Consider the following 18,866-nt stretch of genomic DNA (forward strand, 5'->3'; position numbering starts at 1 on the left):
CGCACAACCCGTAATTCCCATGCAAAAGAAAGTGGTGGCCATTCTCTGTTTCTCAGCAGGGGGTTAACAGCTAAGAACAAAGCTGTGCAGAAACTTCACGCCACTCATATTTCCTTACTTTATATCATATGCACTGTAAGTATGGGTAATTTATACTTAGAAGAAACCTGGAAATTGCAACAATGCATTGCATTATCTTTTTTTTTAATCACACATTTGAAAACTCCATTTCCACATTCATCCATTCTCAAAGAGTTCCTCAGGCACTAGCGTGAAAGGGAATATTTCTATACGAAGAGCTGCTTAATAGTTTTTATAATGTGACCATCTCTTGCTACACGTCTTACCACCTAACAGCCCAGCAGCAACCCAACATTTGGTCAGAAAAATAGGTACTTTTCATTTATTCTGTTTCTTTTCGCTTCTTTCAATATGTTTTAACAACTAGGGAAAAAAGTGCAAATGTCATAATTCAAACACACACTTAAGACTGATTCAGAAAACAGCTGTGGCTCTGGATTCTTCTGAAGCAAGTATCACTTTCCAAACTGTAGATCTAACAGAACAGGGTTTCCCTTGCCATTCACTTTTCCATCTTCTTTACTTCACCCTCATAGTCTTCAGGGTAAGAGCTTTCCCCTGCTACTCAAGTCTGTAGTTCAACAAAACCCTACACCCAGCTTTCCTTTCCTTGTACATTAGTGAAATAATGCATAATATTGGACACAACACCATTTTAAACACAGCAATATTATAAAACAGAATACAGTAAAAACGCCACTTCTCTATCAGAGCTATCACTTTTTGCCAAACTCTGCATGTACATTATCATTAGGTACTTCTCTCGCCAGTAGTACTACACAAATTAACTATTTTCTGAGTACTGTATGTTCCAGCACTACAGGTTAGAATATACACGGTAATTAGAATATACTTGCCAGCCCCTCCCCTCAGCATTGTGAAACGTTAATGGTAAATTCAAGTGAAGAAAGTAATCAAGATACTGCAGCAAGGTATTTTTGCCGTCAATGGAAATATTATGATACTAAAGGCTCCAATTATTCACCATATTGTCTAATTTATTAATAAGACATGGAGAAGCAGCAGAAACATGCTGGTCAGTGATGCTATCTAGAACACATTTGTCAGCTGTTCTGATATGGATATACTTAGCAAATAAAACATATGCTACCAGCAGAAAAAAAAGATGCTGCTCTTCTAATGAGCAAACACTTCCAACTGCGGCTGCGACATCAGCCTGCTCCTTGCTAGCTTGCGCTTCACTCTTAGCGAAATGTTCAAATGTAAAAACGATGTCAAGAAAGAAAGATGGGGTGTCAGGGGAAATCTTACTTAAATATGTACTTTGATTTATATTTCCTTCAAACTAAATACATGTTCTCATCCCAATGACTTGCCACAGCTGATCAAATACTTCCAAGTGGTAGATTTTAAAATAACCAGATTGCAGATATTCCAGTGATGCTTTGCAGAGGAGGGGGAAGATATCGTCACTCGTTCCCTGACCCACTTGCACCTCCACAGGAGAAAAAGGGCTGCAAGGGATCTCTTGAGTCACCAAGACCAGTCCCCAGATACCACTGGCTATTCCATCACACAATTACTTTTATACCTTGCATTTTAAAATAATTGTTTTTTTTGACCTTCTACTACCACTGGGAGGCTGTTCCAGAAGTTCATTGTTAGAATCACTAAGTAAATCCTCCTACTTCCCAGCCTAAATTTATTCATGCCTAACAGAAACCCTATTTGTCCTTGTGCCAGCACTAGCATTGTTAGTTCATTCCCCCTGCTGGTAGAAATGGCCAGACTCTCAGTGCTTACAGCATCTAAGCCCAAGTGATGGGTGAAAATTTCATGAAACTGTAGTTGAAAACATAAAGGATGTTATCTTCAGCACAGAAATAGCCAGAATAGCAAGCACTGCATTAGCCTCTGAAGCAGAAGGAACACAGTCATGCCAGGGAGATGCGTGACCAAGCTGCTAAACCTCACCTACCTATGGCTACTACTACTTGGAAGCTGGTTCATTGGGCAAGGACATGCAGCATTTAAAGGTGATATGGCTGTTTTTCTTATGTACACCCACAAATAAAAATTAAAAACATATTCTTCCAATAATTTACAGGTGCTGAGGCTGATGCTCAGGTGAGAGACTTCTACAGACTCTTGCCTTCTACAGAGTCTTGCATTCAGCAGAGAGACCTGTGCTGATGCTGCTGCCATCACTGCTGTCATCCTGTGCTATAAAAGGTAGGTAAAAATGCCAAGAAGCGGCAGTGTTAGTCAGATGGGGAAGATCCTGGCATTTCCATAAAATGCAGCTCTACAAAATAGGGGAAAATCCACAAATGCTGCTGTATCCAATTAAGCATTTTGCCTTTTCTCCACAGACAAACTTGGACCAGTTTCCCTGCTCCTTCCCTAATTAGGCTTAGGGATGAATCAGCCATGAAACACACTATCCTGAAAGATTCCTACTTGAGGATGTATCTAGAATTTGGCACCAGTCCCTCTAGAGAGCCTAAAATATTCAACCATCATGGCCTGAATTTTTAAGAAAAAAATCAGTGCAAAGTATTATCAAAGTGTTGTGCTATGTCCCAACATATTCGAGTTACTAAAATATATTCTTGTGGCATAAATAGCTTTCAGTGTTGGATGTGGATCACAGATTGGTTTGTTATCATCCCCCCCACCAAAGACCTTCTAAACTAGTTTCCTTATAAGTTGGCTATACAACCAAAGTCCATCCTCTTTCAGCATCTCCCCACCGATCCATCTGGACCTATGGATGGTCAAATTTTAAAGAGGTCAGTTGCAGCTTTGGTGATTCTCACGAACCAGCTGCCAAAGACAGCATCTGCTAATGTCAACACAGTTGTTTTGTAACATTCCATCAAAATTGCGCACAGAAGCCCGTGATTACTTTGCATAACTTTTGCTCTTAATTCCTTGAGCGGATTCTTACTTCCTAAGGAAGCGCCAGTAAATTTTCAATCTCCCAAAGCACAGAAAGAATCACAGCCCGAAAATATTTTACTATAGTTTACCCGACTCAGCAAATACTTGAGGGGATCATTTCTCCTGCTTTGTCAGCTTGGTACAAACACAAATAAGACCCAAACAATCTTTCCTGATGTGGTATGCACCCCTCAGTCTTTTTGCTAATTTTCTGGACAAAAATATCACCCACAAATCTCCGGAGCACAAAAAAAACCCTCCAAGTCCTCACAACCATGGAAGTGGATACTTCTCTCACACCCGTGGGAACCACACGCAGCCTGACCATGTGGATTTTCACGTCGAGAATCCACACTTGGGGGATGTGAAATGATGCCCTTTACCCCGCTGCTTCCATTCTTCCTCTCGCCCACATGAACTCACACTTAGTCACCCTTCAAAGATCTTATTATTTCTCTATCTGCATATGTTCCCTGTGATTTTCTGGAGCTGCTTATCCCACTAGTTAACTAGAAGTTTAAACACACATTATTGTTTGTTGTTACTATGGAAATGTAGCATTTTTTTAAAGACTTCCTTGGAAATTAAAGCAGAGTGATTTTATCCCACATGGAGTATCTTTGTAGCATACATGATTGAAAAAGCACTAGTTTTCCTATACTACCCCCCAATAACATGTTAATTTTTCAAACCCCATACTTCAAAAATAACTTTTATTACTGATGAATCTGCTTCATATGGAGAATTAGTTATTTTGCTCTTCTCTCTTAAATTCCATCCATATCTGTGGCCAAGAAATGCTCCAACTTTAAACATCTTTCAGTTCTCCTGCTTTTCATCCCATTTTTTACATGTGGGCACCAGAAACCTCATAAATAAAGAAGGAGGTCACTACCTTGCTCAAGACTGTTGCTTTGAGAAACCAAAGGCTTCAATGCATAATGATGTCAGAACATCACCAAAAAGCAGTTCACACCTCCACATAAGGTTTAGTTACACCAATACACTATCACCATTAAAGAATTTCACACAAATATTAAGAAAACCATAGGAATGCATTAACTTGCAGCAGCAAATGTTTGCTTCTTGTAAGCAGGTCCAGGAAATTAGCTACTCCTACTTGTACCTGAAAGGTTTGCTGATAATCAAAGCATTACAAACATCAAGTACCTGAGCAAGAACCAAAAGAAATCTCACCTCTGATTAAACTGGGTTTCAGACCAAAACCTCTTTCCATAACAAATGCACACACAAAACTTGAATTGTGGAGCTGCAAAATATAGAATTTAGTAACAGAAACTTGAATTATTTTTCATTTTTATTACTGTTCTCATGTGCTGATACTGCATATGCGGCTTGAAGTGCAAAATAATTTAGTAAATAAATAAACGAATATGCTTCAACTGGTAGAGCCTGGTGGATTGAAATATTAAAGAGCGGGGGGAGCATGCCCAAAGGTACAAAGCAGATGAACTATACAGTCCAAAGGACAATCTGACCTCTGCAGACCTCAAGGCCCTTCCCGCTAGACAGTGTTTTCCTGCTTTCATTTTTTATATTATTTTAGCCCCATCCTAAAATATTTGTTGCTTTCTAATACAGGCGCATAATCAATAAAACTTCTACTTACCAAAGAAATCCTGCTGAGCACAAGAAGTCTTTTTTCCTCATTTTGCTTACAGATGGCCATTTCTTGTAGAAAACTTTCTAAACAGCCACAGTCACCCATTGATTCAGCAACTGTTCAAGCAATATGACAGTCTTTCACAACATTATACCACCTATAGTCTTTATGGGGGAAATAACAAGAGCTGAACGGATAAAGACGAGGAGCATCACTAATTTAAAAAGTCATGCTTAGAATGAAAGCAATGCAATCAGGGATGTGTCATCTCTTTGCATTACTTTGCATTCTTGTAACCACAAGAAACCCGTGCTTTCTGCTATTTCTGCTTAAGTAAGGTGGACAACTCAACAGTACAGTTCAAAACGTCATCCTATGTTATGATGGCTAAAGACTCACTCTATTTTGTTGACCCACATTGTTTTAAACTTAACTTTCCCACTCTACACTGCAGTGTAGTACCCAGACCAGTGTAAAATACCCCTGATTACCACCCAGGAGCTCCCATGCTTGAAACCTCTCCAAGTTTCCAAGTGTGGATATCAACAAAGACTTTCAGACTTTTCACATGACCTTGGATTTTCTGTGGTCCCATCTTGAGCAGTACAGAAACTCTAAATTTGCCTTTATTGCTTTTTTTTAAGCGTTCCTTTTATAGAATTGAATTACTGGGCAGAGCTCACATGGTACCTCTTCTTTGCTGCTGGGCTACAGGGAAAGATGTTTTGTATTTATTAAATCCTGGCACCAGAGCAGCCCTTACAGATGTGGCCATACGGTAATAGCCCTCAGTCTACGCTTAGGTAAGTACATTAGTAGGTTTAAAGTGACATTTAAATGCTGGTCTCTGGAACCCTTTTTGGTTCCAGACATATGTGTAAAGCCAATGAGTTGCAGAGCCAAAACTAGAATCTATGCTGGAAGCACTAATGTGCTTATCCAGTCAGGGTATAAAATGTTATTTGGCTTATACGAGCTGTCATGCAGCTGAACTACAGAGCTCAAATTTAAAATATTCATGATCATCCTAGCATTTTTTTTCTCCCCTCCAAGAGAGCAATGAAGGAAGAATCTTACATTTTCAGATGTAACTGTTTTACACAGGGAATATCTTTTGTTGGGCTGCCAAGCCTGAGTCATCCCTACAGACTCATTTCTAGAAGAAGTGTGCACATAGGACTGACAGCTGATCACAAGCTATCTCCTAACTTCCCTAAAGATCTTATAGATTTTAAAGTATCCTAGTAAAATTAAGACACACTAACCTTTTCTTTATAGTGGCAAACATTAGTAAAATTCTCTGTTGCTGTAGTTATGAAGAGGGAAGACTTTTATTCATAAAACTAGGTCACCGAGGAGATAACGTGCTCACGCAGCAGGGGAACGCTCTCTGAGCGTGCAGATAGCATATTTCCCAGCTTGCTAGCATGGCTTGAACTGTCCCATTTGCCTCTCAGCTGCTCCTACCATGGTTCTGGTGCTGGACCTCACAGGGCCCCCAGCAGCAGCAACACAAGCCAGGAGCAATAGACTCCAAGAGCTCCTCCACCAGTATCGCTGTGAATGGAAAAGGGACCTTCTAGTGGGAAGTGAAGACAGTCCGCACAGAAGCTTTAGCAGCTGGTATGTCAGAGTATTAAGATGGCAAATAGCAGGTGGTAACAACATTAACTTCTAAGAAGCACAGATATCAGGTTTATCATTACCTTCCCCTTGGGATTATTTTTGGCTAATACCCCCACATCAGCCAAAGCTGGTCAGTATTGCCCACACAACCTGTGGGCAGGGAGATCCTTCCAGATTAATTACTGCTGCATGAAAGAGGACATAACCACTGTCTCTCCAATGGCTGGGTCACCATGTGGCATCTACCTTCTGCAGACAGGCTAGGGCAGTGATGCCCCCCCATCAAGGGTCATCTTGGTGGAGGAAGCCCCTGGGTAAAAGGCGCCAAGACAGCACAGGGAAAAGGGCCAAGCATCATGCCCAAGATCTGATGTGTTTTCCCCTGGTGGCCTTTGCTGGAAATGCAAAGACAAGGACGGCCCCAGGTGGTTGGGTCCCTCCCCACCACACACTCAGGGTAGGTATATGGGTCAGGCACCAAGTGCCTTCTCTGTCCCTATTGCCATCTCCAGTCTCTTCTTTGGAGGAAACCTCACTGCTGGGTGAAGATGCTGGTCAACACCTCTCCAAATTCCCTGGCTCCCTGCTGGGCACCAGCAGCCCTCACAGTGGACTGCAGTTGCAGCCAGGTCACCCTCCACACTCACAGTCCTGCTGAGGGGCAGAAAAGGGGTCAGTGGTCATAGCAAATGGGTAAGGACAGCCAGGTCTGAGTGCCAGGGCATGCACCGTATCCTTTTGACTTTTCCATCCCTTATCTTCCCATCATGGCCCTGTTGGAAGTGAGGCACCTGCAAATGAGGAGTTCGGGTCAGCATTAGGGGTGCCTCCTCTCTTTGAACAGCTCTGGAAGTAGAGAAGCTCTCTGGGTTGCTTTTATGGTGGAGTGTCTTTAGGTTTCATCGACCACTTTTCCCATCTCAGGCATGCAGAATTTTTCCTGGGCCTCTTTCTGGGTCCTCTGCTGCGATGCTGCATTGTCACTTCAATGGAACCACAAAAAATGAGACAAGAAGTGCCAAATGGTGTTCCTGCTCCGGCAGGGATTGGACTAGATGATCTTTTGAGGTCCCTTCCAATCCCTAACATTCTGTGATTCTGTGAAATGTTTATTCAGTGACCCTCACACCATGTCTTTCACAGGTCTCAGATGGCTGTGTCAGGAGGAGACAAAGGTCCTTTGCTGCCTCTCCTGAAAACTGACTCTGTTTTGATGGAAGCAGCTGCAATCTCTTCCCATTTATCCTGCCAAACCCAACCTCCATCCAGCACTATCCCTGGTGGGTTTTGAATCAGGCTGACAGCAAGCCCTATTGCTTTTCCAGTTAACATTTGGAGGTAGTAGAGTTCTCTTTCTTTTTTTCATTTTTTACAGTAAAGGTGTCCTCAAGGAATTTACATGGAGATCTTTCCATCACCTCCCCCAGCAGACATTTCTGCCCCAATATGAAAGGCGGCTGAGTATCTAGAAGGCCCTTTGCTCAAGCCATACAGTAATTCGCAGACCTTGTGCCAGGAGGGAGAGGACTGGACTCTCCCTCCCCAGCCATCTGCTGAATACACTTTGCCAATGTCAGAAGAGCATTTTGCTATATAAACTACACAAAACATATATCCATAAACTACTTTGAAACTTAGCAATCTTCCATCAAAAATAAAATCTGGTTTTGCATAGTGCAAAAAGAAGGGAAAACGCGCAGCATAACAAGACACAGTTATTGAATCTGAATTTTTTAAAAATACCCATATAAAGTAAGTTCTCAGAGATTTCACAAATCAGCTTCAAGATATCCATACTTGCTTAGCAAATATGTGATTAACTGGCTGAATAAAATATTTGGAACAGGCAGGTAAGATTTAAAGTAGAGACTTAGAAATTTATTTGGAGACAGTAATGCTGTAGGGCCTAGGAGGAAGCGACACCCATGTTCTTTCAACTCTCATTTGTTATGCCATCATTCACCAAAGTATTTTCAGTTACAACAACTTATAAGTTGTACTCTGCAGAAAGGTAATTCAATTTTCTTGTGGATTTTGACATATCCTTGCATTGTGTTTCATTGAAGTCTGAAGCAAAAGAGACTTGTTTTCAGTTGCCTACCAAGGAGGATGTGGCTCCAGCTCTGGAAGGATCTATGTCTTCACAAAAGCTGAGCTGCTCAGAAGCTGGCAGACATCATTACAGACGCTTCTCTATGCCTGACCCTATTCCGCTTGCCCAGGATTTGGAATTGCTGGGTAGCAGGTACATTGGTATTCTCCAGAATGCCCATGAAGAACTTGAGAGGGAGGACTTCCTAATATTTAAACCACAGCAATCCACCAGCTATACTCCTACAGGGGGACCTTCCTCCTGACAAAGCAAAATAGGACCTCACTGCTTCTCTACCTGCAGCCCTTAATGCAAATAAGAAAAGAAACAGAAGTGAGAGAAAACGACGTATAGCCTATTGCCAATCCATGTCTTCTACCAAAGCATAAAATGCTTACCAATAAATTAAGATTTCAATACCAGCTTCAATATTCATAGCCTACTAGCTGGATCCTGAAACACAAAAACTTACCAAGAGCTGCTGAGCAGCCTCAGTATCCACTGATTGCAGAAGCAGAACATAAAATACATTGTAAGACCAAACCTGGATGGAGCTTTACACCTAAAAGAATTTTCTAGTTTTTATAATACCTCTAAAATCCATACAACAGCTCTGTTACGTTTCATGAGCCTTGTCAGAAGTACAAGCCCTCATGTTGTCACATTTTAAAAATAACCAGTGAGTAAGATCCTGTTCTCTTTTCTATAAAGCCCCCCCCTACTGATGATAAAAACTGGTTAATAATTTAACAAAGTAATCTGAGTGTTCTAAAAGCGGCACAGAGCGGTTTATATTTAAAGAAAGTGCTTGGTTATCGGAGATTAATCTGTGAGAGAAGACTATTATTTAACAAAGAAAACACTTCCAAAATAATTTGCATAGACGCCTAGCATCACCTGCCTGTGGGTAACTGTAGGTTATTCGTTTGTGTTTCTTTTTGGATTCTGGAAGGTTGCTTATGCTCACGTTATCAAGGATCTCAATTTATACTGATTGCTGTTTTTATTGATATTCATTTCAGGTTACCTAGGGCCTGATCCTCATAAATATCTAGCAAAGACTTAGACCAGCATCCAGGCTATTCAAACCTCTCAAAGTCAGTCAGTGCGCATCTTGGTTTGAAACTGGAGAAGGTAAAAACTAGTGAAGGTGTTTTAAGTGTTTCTCTTAAGCACCTCACCTCACTTTTCCAACCTTTAAAATAAGCATAATACCAGTTTATCATTAAGTGTTTTCAAGAATAACAGCTAACTGGAAATTATGGAAAAGGAAAAAAATAAATATGTGTTTTCTTTATTTGGTTTGTGCATCCCTACATCCTTCACATTTCATCTTGCAGGTAAAGGTATAAAAATATTTTAAAATATTTTATGACTGATATCTATACTCCAAAATTTGAATAATTTAACAGGGTTCTTTTTGTTTTGCTTAATACATTATTTTTCAGACAAGTTGCATTTTCTAAACAGATCTATGAATATGGAATACTGAGCCTTTGGATAGCTGAAAGTGAAGCCTGAATGAAAAATTACAGTTCCAAGGCATTTTCTAATTTGGTTTATAAATAGATGGCTTTGACACACCACTCATAAAACCCAAGCTACAGTCAGCCTGCCTGAGGCAGCTGCGCAGCCAGGAGAAAAACATCTGTGCAGTCGCCTGTGTTGTGATACACGCTGTCAAAACACCAGTTAAGAATGCAGGAAAAAACAGCGTTTTGGCTCAAGGCAGAGCTATAGGAAGCGGTCTTTGACTTTATGTTATCCAATATGCAAGCCATTGAAGAAAAGCAAGGTAAATAGATTCTTAATTTGAAGCAGCAGGTAAGGAACTCTAATGCAACCAACCTTCTTGGCTATTTGGGTACAAGGCAGGTATACCCGTGAAAATTACTGCTTCCTGTAGTTGTAAAGCTTTATCATGACTGATAAGTGTATAGCAAAATAATTCCTATATTTTAGTCAAAGGAACAGGCACAAATGTTCTCAGAGTACGACTAGTGGAATGAATACCCCATAGCATGGCACATCCACTTTGGGGCCTGATCCACACTCATATCTGTCACTGGAGGTTTTTTCTTTGACACCAGTTGATTTCAGCCCAACAATGAGGATGAATATTCTGCTATACCTGCAGCATTCTGGCTCTGAAATAGCACAAAACCCTCAGGATGTCTGTTGAAGCTCAGAAGTAGGTCCTCTTGAACTGACTGAAACTTGTGGGTTTTCCCTTAAATGATTTGGGATCTGACGTACTAGATGGATGCTCTATTGTCCTCACTTGAGCGGAGCAGATATAGCAATCCTAAAGTTTATATTGTATTTATTAAATTAATGTATTCAAACTGCAAAGTTAGGATCCACATCAAAACTTCCCAAAATCTCAGTTACTTCGATGTGATTTGTTTCAGACCCGTCTTTCAATGAAACACTTTCTAGCTGACAAATAAGCCCACTGCACGCACAAATTATGGATAGATAAAACCTTAATATCACCAGTGAATGCCCTAAAGGCCTTTTATGCTACATGCAACATTATTTTTAATCAAGAACAGTGTTTCCTGCCCTTTTACTTAATACTTTTGCCGACATTTAATTTCCAGTGTAGTTGACCCATGTATTTTGCAATCACAAGAGAAAAATTCCATGTGCATTAAGGCTGAAAAAGAGCAGGTATCCTCCCACATGCTGCTTACAAAATGATCTCTAGAATTCTGAGATGCTATATGATCTTCACTTACATCAAGTGCATTAAAAATGTACTTTAAATAAAAATAAAAACCACCACCACCTTTCCCCACAGTAGCATCCACACCTAGTATACAAATACCATCAGAATTCATCACTTAGAAAAAAAAAAAACCTCCTTCCTTGAAAGTACAAACCTGAGACTGAGATACAAGTGATAGTCTTTTTCACTTCTAAGTGTTAAAAACATGGAAAGTAAAAACAAAAGTCAGCTTGTGGTTGCATTTCACCACTCAATCCTTTCAAATATACTGGCAGCCTGAGCATTTTGACTGTCAAGCACATGCGGCTCTTTAAAACAGTGCTGAAGAAAGGAGGAAAAAACACCCAAAGCCACCACAACATAAACATTTTACATTAAGTTTCCAGAGCAGCCTGAGTGACTTGCAAGCTCCTGTTTTTCCACCCTGTTCAAATGTAATTCAATAATTTAGTGAGGTTCACACAAACTGATGACAATGGAACTCTGATTCATTCAGAGAGAATATACAAAAGAAACAAGAAAAACCAACGAAAAAACTCACAGCCTAAACAAGCTCCAAAAAAATAAGCCACAGCATGTTACCCTCAATGCTACATTTGTAAAATATTTTTAAAAGCAAATTAATACTAAACCAGTTAGAACAAAATACTGGACACAAAGTAAAGCAATCAGAAAAATAGAGACAAGGATACACAAGGTTTGCCAAAATACAACTGTCAGATTTTCGGTTTTTACCCCCACCACAAACGAATGTGAGTCTCCTAGAGGAGAGACTGGTTGAAAACGGACTTTCGACCCATTTTTTTTCCTGTGAATTAAAAACTTGTTTTCCAACATACTCTAGAGATAAATGAAACAAAGGAAAATAGAAGAGTTGACCCACTGGCTGCACTAGGGAGCTTGAAAAGGATGGGGAAGGCAATAAAACAAGACTGAAGACAGACAGGTGTGGATGTTTGGCTCCCCTTTACAGCTTCCATGAGGAGGCAGATAAGTCTATGAAGGCACAGGCAATAACTACATAATCACATTAAACTATATTCATGATCCAACCAAGTGACACTTGTCACACCCTACTCTGAGAAAATAAAGATGGAGAACTCTGCATTGCAGATGAATTCTTGTTTTAAAATGGAGCGTAAGGGAGGAAAACAGAAATTTGCTAAACACAGAAGAAGCGTAGTGTCTCTGTAAAACTGCAAATAAAAGTATGTAAAATACAATTTGTATTCTCTTTTAAGCTCTAAGGAGAAAAAAATATTGCGCTTACCAACACATTTCACAAAAAGCATGGAACGCTGTTGTCTAAAATAAGAATATAGGAGGTAATTCTTGACAATATTGAACGCTTAAGAGTTCTTTACATCCACAAAAAAATACGAACATTAACTAATTGTGGCAGGTGAAAATATGCTGACTTTGACTCCGACATTATCCTGACCCCAGATTCAATCAAAACTACAGTGTATTTGCAATAACTCAGAACATGTCAATTTGCTAGAACAGGCTGGAAAGTTAAAGCATTAGACACATTTGGAAATCCATAAAATATGTGTTCCAAAAAGGTCAGTATTTTTATTTTTAGTTGTATGTAGAATGAGTCTACAGCCACTAAAAAGAAAAGCACAAGTGCTTCTGTCATCATTTGGACAACTGAACAGGGCTCCTTTCAGTTTTTGGAGAAATCTGCTGGTAGCCACATACTACATCATAACTGCTCTCTCTAGACTTCATACAGTAGCAGTGCACAATCTTTTAATAATAATTTTCCCCTCTTAGCAGTAGCTGAAAGGATCAAAAAGAAATATTATCTAGGTATTAAACAAATGAAAGTAAAATACTAGGAGAAAGAATTATGAAATCTGTGCTGAACCACCCAGGAAATGGATGGATTTCGACAACTGTTTGCAAAGGTTCAGAAAAAACAGAGATAAATATTAAAAAAAAAAAAAAAAAAAGACCCCAAACTAACTATCCATTGGTCTAGTTCCAATCTATACCATATCTTCAAGTCTTACTCCTCACTTCTACCTCCCTCTTCATGTCCAAACTTCGTGTAATGAAAAGCCAAGTCATGCACATACACTGCATCCACAAAGGGATGTGACGTGTACGCTGAGAACTACTCACTGTTCATTCCTACAGCACGATGTCCAGGCTGGCAGCCAGTGTCTAAGCTCCCTGCATGAGCTAGCAAGGGTACATTTTCATTCTGCGACTTGCTTATATAATATTAATAATGACTAAGTAAGCTATAACCAGCATTTTCAGTTGCACCAGTGCCAACATTAACACAATATGACACAGCAAATAAGAGCTGACCAGCTTTAACACACTAAAGCACAATTTTATTTGAGGGTGTCAGAGAGTTAAAAACCTGTTTACGAGTGCTAGTATTTGGGAAGAACTGTTTTTCAATTTTCCTTAAGGAAGGAACACGAACAAAGAAGAAGCCTGAGTTTTGTATCACTGACACTGTTAAATGGCATACACTGTAATAATGATCTGTGTTAATACATTGAATCAAACACAGCATTTCTGCACTTCAAGAAAAATTATGACTTCCAGCACCACAGAAACACAGTAACTGTGTGCAAGCTACTAATATTAATAGCTCAAATGAATACAAAGCCAACTAAAACCATGTTATTAATTTCGTCATAACTCTCAAATATTCCAGCTAAAACTGGATCTCCATTGCACCTGACACTCTATAAGCATATCATTAATTGCTCATATTTCCCATGAACAATGCAATTGCCAGACTTAAAATCTGGCTAGTTTATAGCTAAATATTTAGATGGTTGAACAGATGAATTATTATTTGAAAGCACAGTGGTAACTTAATTCAGCATTCAGCCAACTGCATAATACATAACTACCTTCAAGTAGGAGTTGAAAACTGCAAAGCACGTCCTGACATTTTATGACGTATTGAAGCCTCAGGAAACAATACGCCTATGACTTTTGGCAATTCCTTGATCCAAACTGATCCATCTGCTGTGTGTACCACTCCTGCAAAAGATCATGCTGGATTTAACAAGCACCATTACAAACAGCAAATGACTACTGAAGAACAAGGTATTCTGCACAGGGTTATTCCATTGTTCAAGGTATTCTAGTAATCTTTTTACCAGAAAAATCTCTTACAAGTATTTTTGCACACAGGTTTGAAGACAGTTCTGCATGCATTGGAAGATCATAATCAGGACTGATTTGGCCTACAATTACAGAGAAGCCAATTCATTTTGCATAAAGCTATTTAACATTATGATACTTCCAGCCCCTCCCCTCATTTATTAAGTGCACATTTAAAAAAAAACCTGTTGATGAGTAAGCTCTGCAGGGATCTGGCTTACCATGTGGTTGGTGGGTCTTGGTTTCCTGCTGCCAAAATACAATTAGACACCTCAAATATATCTGATGCTTTTTCAATACCATCCTAGGACATCATTGCTCCAGTTGCCACAGAATGGGGTGAATCGTGGCTTCACTCAAGTCACTGGGTCAAGATATCATACAGTTGTGAACAGCTGTTTAAATTATGACAGGCCTTCTTCAAAGTAGTAGCTTATTCCATAGCGTTCCGTAGTGTTCTTTCCACAACAAAGTATAGCAAATAGTTTCAAGTTAAATTCTACTTCAAGAATAAAGAAACTACAAAAATGCAAATTCAGTCTTTTATTAAAACAAGATTTGTTCTGCTGAAGGAATGAATAAAATAACTGCAAAACATAAAGCAAACAATGAACAAAACCTTTGCTTCTGGGCATGTTCAGATCTATGCTACTACAAAGTTTTCTGAAAAAGACTATCAGGAATGTTGTAATTCATAGCAGATAAATCATTAAAGACAAAAATTCTGGGATTTTAATTGCATTAGCATGTCAGATACATTTTACTTTTCTTATCTGTCCCCAAAACATCAACTGTTGAAACACTGTTCTATTTCAGAATAAGTATGAATTCAGATTACTCCATTCTCAGGTAGAGTTACCATAGGGGAAAGAGAAAGGAAGACAGCTAAAGAAATCAAGAATCATCATCCCACTTGTTTTGCATGGCTCAGTGAAGTGGATTCCCAAGCACGGGAGCACATGTGCCAACTTGTCCTCAACATTTCTGATCAGGATACCATCCATTGATGGTGCAGTTCAGCTCTTCACAACATAAACATCCAAAAGCACAACAAAGGAAAAACACAGAAACCATAAATCTGAAATTAAATGAGCTGAAGATACAAAGAAAGAACATCCAGCAATAGCAGTGGACAAGTTTGTAACATCACTGTATTCTTACAAACTCACATTGTGTCAAATGAGCACAGACAGTAAAGACAGAACAGGAGGTAAAAAAATTACAGCACCATGCAAGAGTATTTCAAAATATATTACTAACTACAAGAACATGAAAACCACAAAAACAGATATTCTCATTTGGGCACGAATTCAGCATGAAACTTCAGCACAACTTCAGATTAAATCATAGTCACACTACAAATACAACTAAATACTTCATTTTCTCCAAGTCCCAGAGAGGAACATTTTTATACTACAATTACAAGAACATAGAATGCAAACATGTCAGAAAGAACTATAAAGCAAAAAGATCTGATCAGCAAAGAAACTGAAGAACTGCTAGGTGCAAGTGTCAGAAATTTAAAGTTTTGGGGACTTGCTGTCCTGTGTTCAGTTAACACCTGGCACAGCCTGAGTCTGGGTCACACTCAAGGCTCACAATACAAGTAAATAAGAATCAAGCTTCTTAGAATGACATTGTTTTAAGAGGTTGAATGAGTACTTCATAGAACACAGAATCATTTGTGGGGGGAGAGACTCTTAAAATTATGAAATGTAAAATAAATGTCAGTATGAACTAGCAGAAGTTCAAAATTACATATGCACAGAAGAAGAAATGATAGCATTTTTCTCAACTATAACATATCCTCCATCTAACTGCTGTCAATTAGATCCAAAAAGCATGACTTAGTTTCTCTTTAATCCAGTTATCTTTTCTTGCTCCTCTAGAATAAGCCAGTATGCAAGCATACTGACAAACATCTTTGTCCATGGTTAAAACAAACCTAACAAACAAAACCAAATAAGCCCCCCAGAAACCAAGCAGCCTTCCCCTCAATTTCAGTGGGAAAGTATTTCAGTATTTTCAGTATTTCATGTTTTCTGTTGGCACAGACTCCGCAGCCACGTTTCCAAGTTTCAGCCACGCTGCTCATGAACCAGCGTGCTATTCAATAAAGGCAGCACAATCTATGTCGTTTGTCTAATAGGGAACTGCGTGACTAATTCCTCAAGAGCCCAGAAAACTCCTCTTTTCTCCTTCATGCACATGATATTCTGAGTGTTTCTGCAATTTTTTGATTGGCATATAACATTGTCAAGTCTCTTTCCAAAGCAGCTTCAACATTTACTTCTCATATCACAATCTCCCTTTTCCTAGTAGTCGTGGAACATGCACAGAAGGGGTTTCTGAATAGTCAAAAATGAGGCATAGAACAACATCCAAGCTTACAGTAAATCTTATTTTGATGGAGTCAACCACAGAAATGTTTGCACACTTGTACCCCAAGTCTTATTTTTTAAAAAATTTACTAATTTCATACTTTGTTGTTGTTACAGAGAATAGCTACTTACACTTTTATTTAAATATAATACATTTTTCTTTTTTAAAAAACCCACCCTGACAAGGGGGTCTATTATTTACAAAATAACCCCAAGACATTACAGGCTAAAAATATTAGTCATTCTATAGACCTCAAGATATTTGTATTACTCAAGGTTTCAAGGAAAAGGTGTGTACTGGAAAAAACCAAGCTTGCAATGAATGAGTATGGAGAACAGGATTTTTGGCTGTAAACAACTATGCACTAGTGATCTTAAAGTATAATGTGCTTTAAACCTTATTCACACAAAACAATTCATGCTCTTCATGTGTAGTCTTGTGAAAAATAAGATGGAAGTTAGATAGGAAAACATTATTGTATCATAAAAATATGCTAGAATTGGACTTATCTATAGTTATTTTTAAGCTTTGCTTTAAAACAAACTTTATTTAAAAATCTTCTTTTGCTTTATTTAAAAATTAGCCTTTCTATAAAAACCACTCCTTTAAAACTTTGCTTTAAAAAAATCAGTTTTATATTAGACAAAATATTAAATTATACAGGCACAATTAGTTAAGAGGGCTGTAAGAACTCATATTATAACCCTTCATTTTCCAGTGACCTGCAATAATATTCTATGTCTACTGACAACCATAGGAAAACTTATCCACAGAAAACAACTTCTCTTTTAAAAATAAATAATTAAAAAATAAAGCCAAAAATCTGTTAGACCATATTTAACTTGTAAAGGAACTTAGTTTCCAGCTGGTTTAAGTACATGCACATCTTTCATTTATCCTGGGAAATATGCATATATATTAAAAATCCCTCAAATGTTTTTTTTTAACAAGTGGTTTCTGATGACAGCTTTTGTATTTCCTTCAGATACTGTGTATTAAAACAAAACATTTCAACGTCCACTTTTATCTCAATCCAAACCAGTGACCCTTCACACTTCAGAAAAAGAATCAAGAACGACTCTTTTTTTCCCCTCAGGTGAAAATGCACAAATTCCGTGTTCAATGGCAGAGAGAGCACAGTGTGGCCTTTTCTATGTTTTTCTTGTGTTCCGAAAGAAGTATTGTGCAACCACAGGATTTACAAAGACCTTTAAATTAAAATAGACTATATAATATACCAAACAGCAGATTTACAAATCAGAGCCCTGATTGTGACGATGTTTAACTATATGTTTAACTTAATACAAACAAACCATTAATATTGGATTTTAAATCATAGAATCATCTGCAAGACTGGGGCTTATATCTCCTAAATACATTAAATAAGCTGTCATCATCATAACCATTAAAAAAAAATAACATTAAATCAAAACACTACCATCTTTTTTTGCCATAAAGTCATAGTAGTTAGAGCATCAGTGGCCGAACATAAATCACTATGCAACATAGTTTTAATTCAACTTAATATTTTAAACAGATATTCAAATATCTGCTTAAACAGAGATTTGAACCCTAATATATTTAGATGGATGCTGCTTTAGGTTTATTTAAATATTTTACTGAAAGTTTAAAAAGAAAGTTTCAACTGTAGTCCATAAAAATGTAATCAACAGTACACCAAATTAAAAAGAAAAAAAACCCCAAACACAGAAACTCAAACTCAAGGTTTAAATTCTAGAACACACTATTTGTTTGTATTAGAAGTTTTGCATCCCCCAACTAAGGAATGTGAAATTCACCATAAACTTTATCAACAAGCTATTTAAACTAAACAAAACCACAAACACACACAAACAAACAAAACCTCACCCAACCAAAACCCAACCCAAACCCTACGCCTGTATTTCCTTTGGAATTCGAGATTTCACTTTAGCCACTGCCATTTGAACAGTGCCCTAGAGAACCATCTTTCCTTACCAACATGGTCCATTATTGCTTGATAAGAGCCCACAGTGACTTTTTGTCCAAAATAACTGCTTTGGACATGGTTTCATGAAAAAAAAAGTCAATATAAAAATGAGTACAATTGTATTTAAGTTCAAGAAAGCACTGAATTGATCTGAATTGTATCATACTGTATGAATTTTAATGCCACTCCATAGGCAAGTATATATTACGTGTTGAAGGTGTTCATATACACAAACACAAAATACATACATAGAATTCAACCCAGATTAATCTTCATTTAATTTCTAGCATAAGAAATGAGTCATTTTTGCACTTTAGAA

The 18,866-nt window shown here is 38.3% G+C and overlaps 1 protein-coding gene across 9 annotated transcripts in view; it reads right to left on the reverse strand.

Annotated features, from left to right (window-relative positions):
• Positions 1 to 18,866, reverse strand: part of ADAM23 (ADAM metallopeptidase domain 23) — a 120,766-nt gene that overhangs the window by 87,507 nt on the left and 14,393 nt on the right. The window lies entirely within an intron of this gene.

Source organism: Columba livia, chromosome 7 (assembly GCF_036013475.1).
Source record: "Columba livia isolate bColLiv1 breed racing homer chromosome 7, bColLiv1.pat.W.v2, whole genome shotgun sequence".
Taxonomy (NCBI): Eukaryota; Metazoa; Chordata; class Aves; order Columbiformes; family Columbidae; genus Columba; species Columba livia.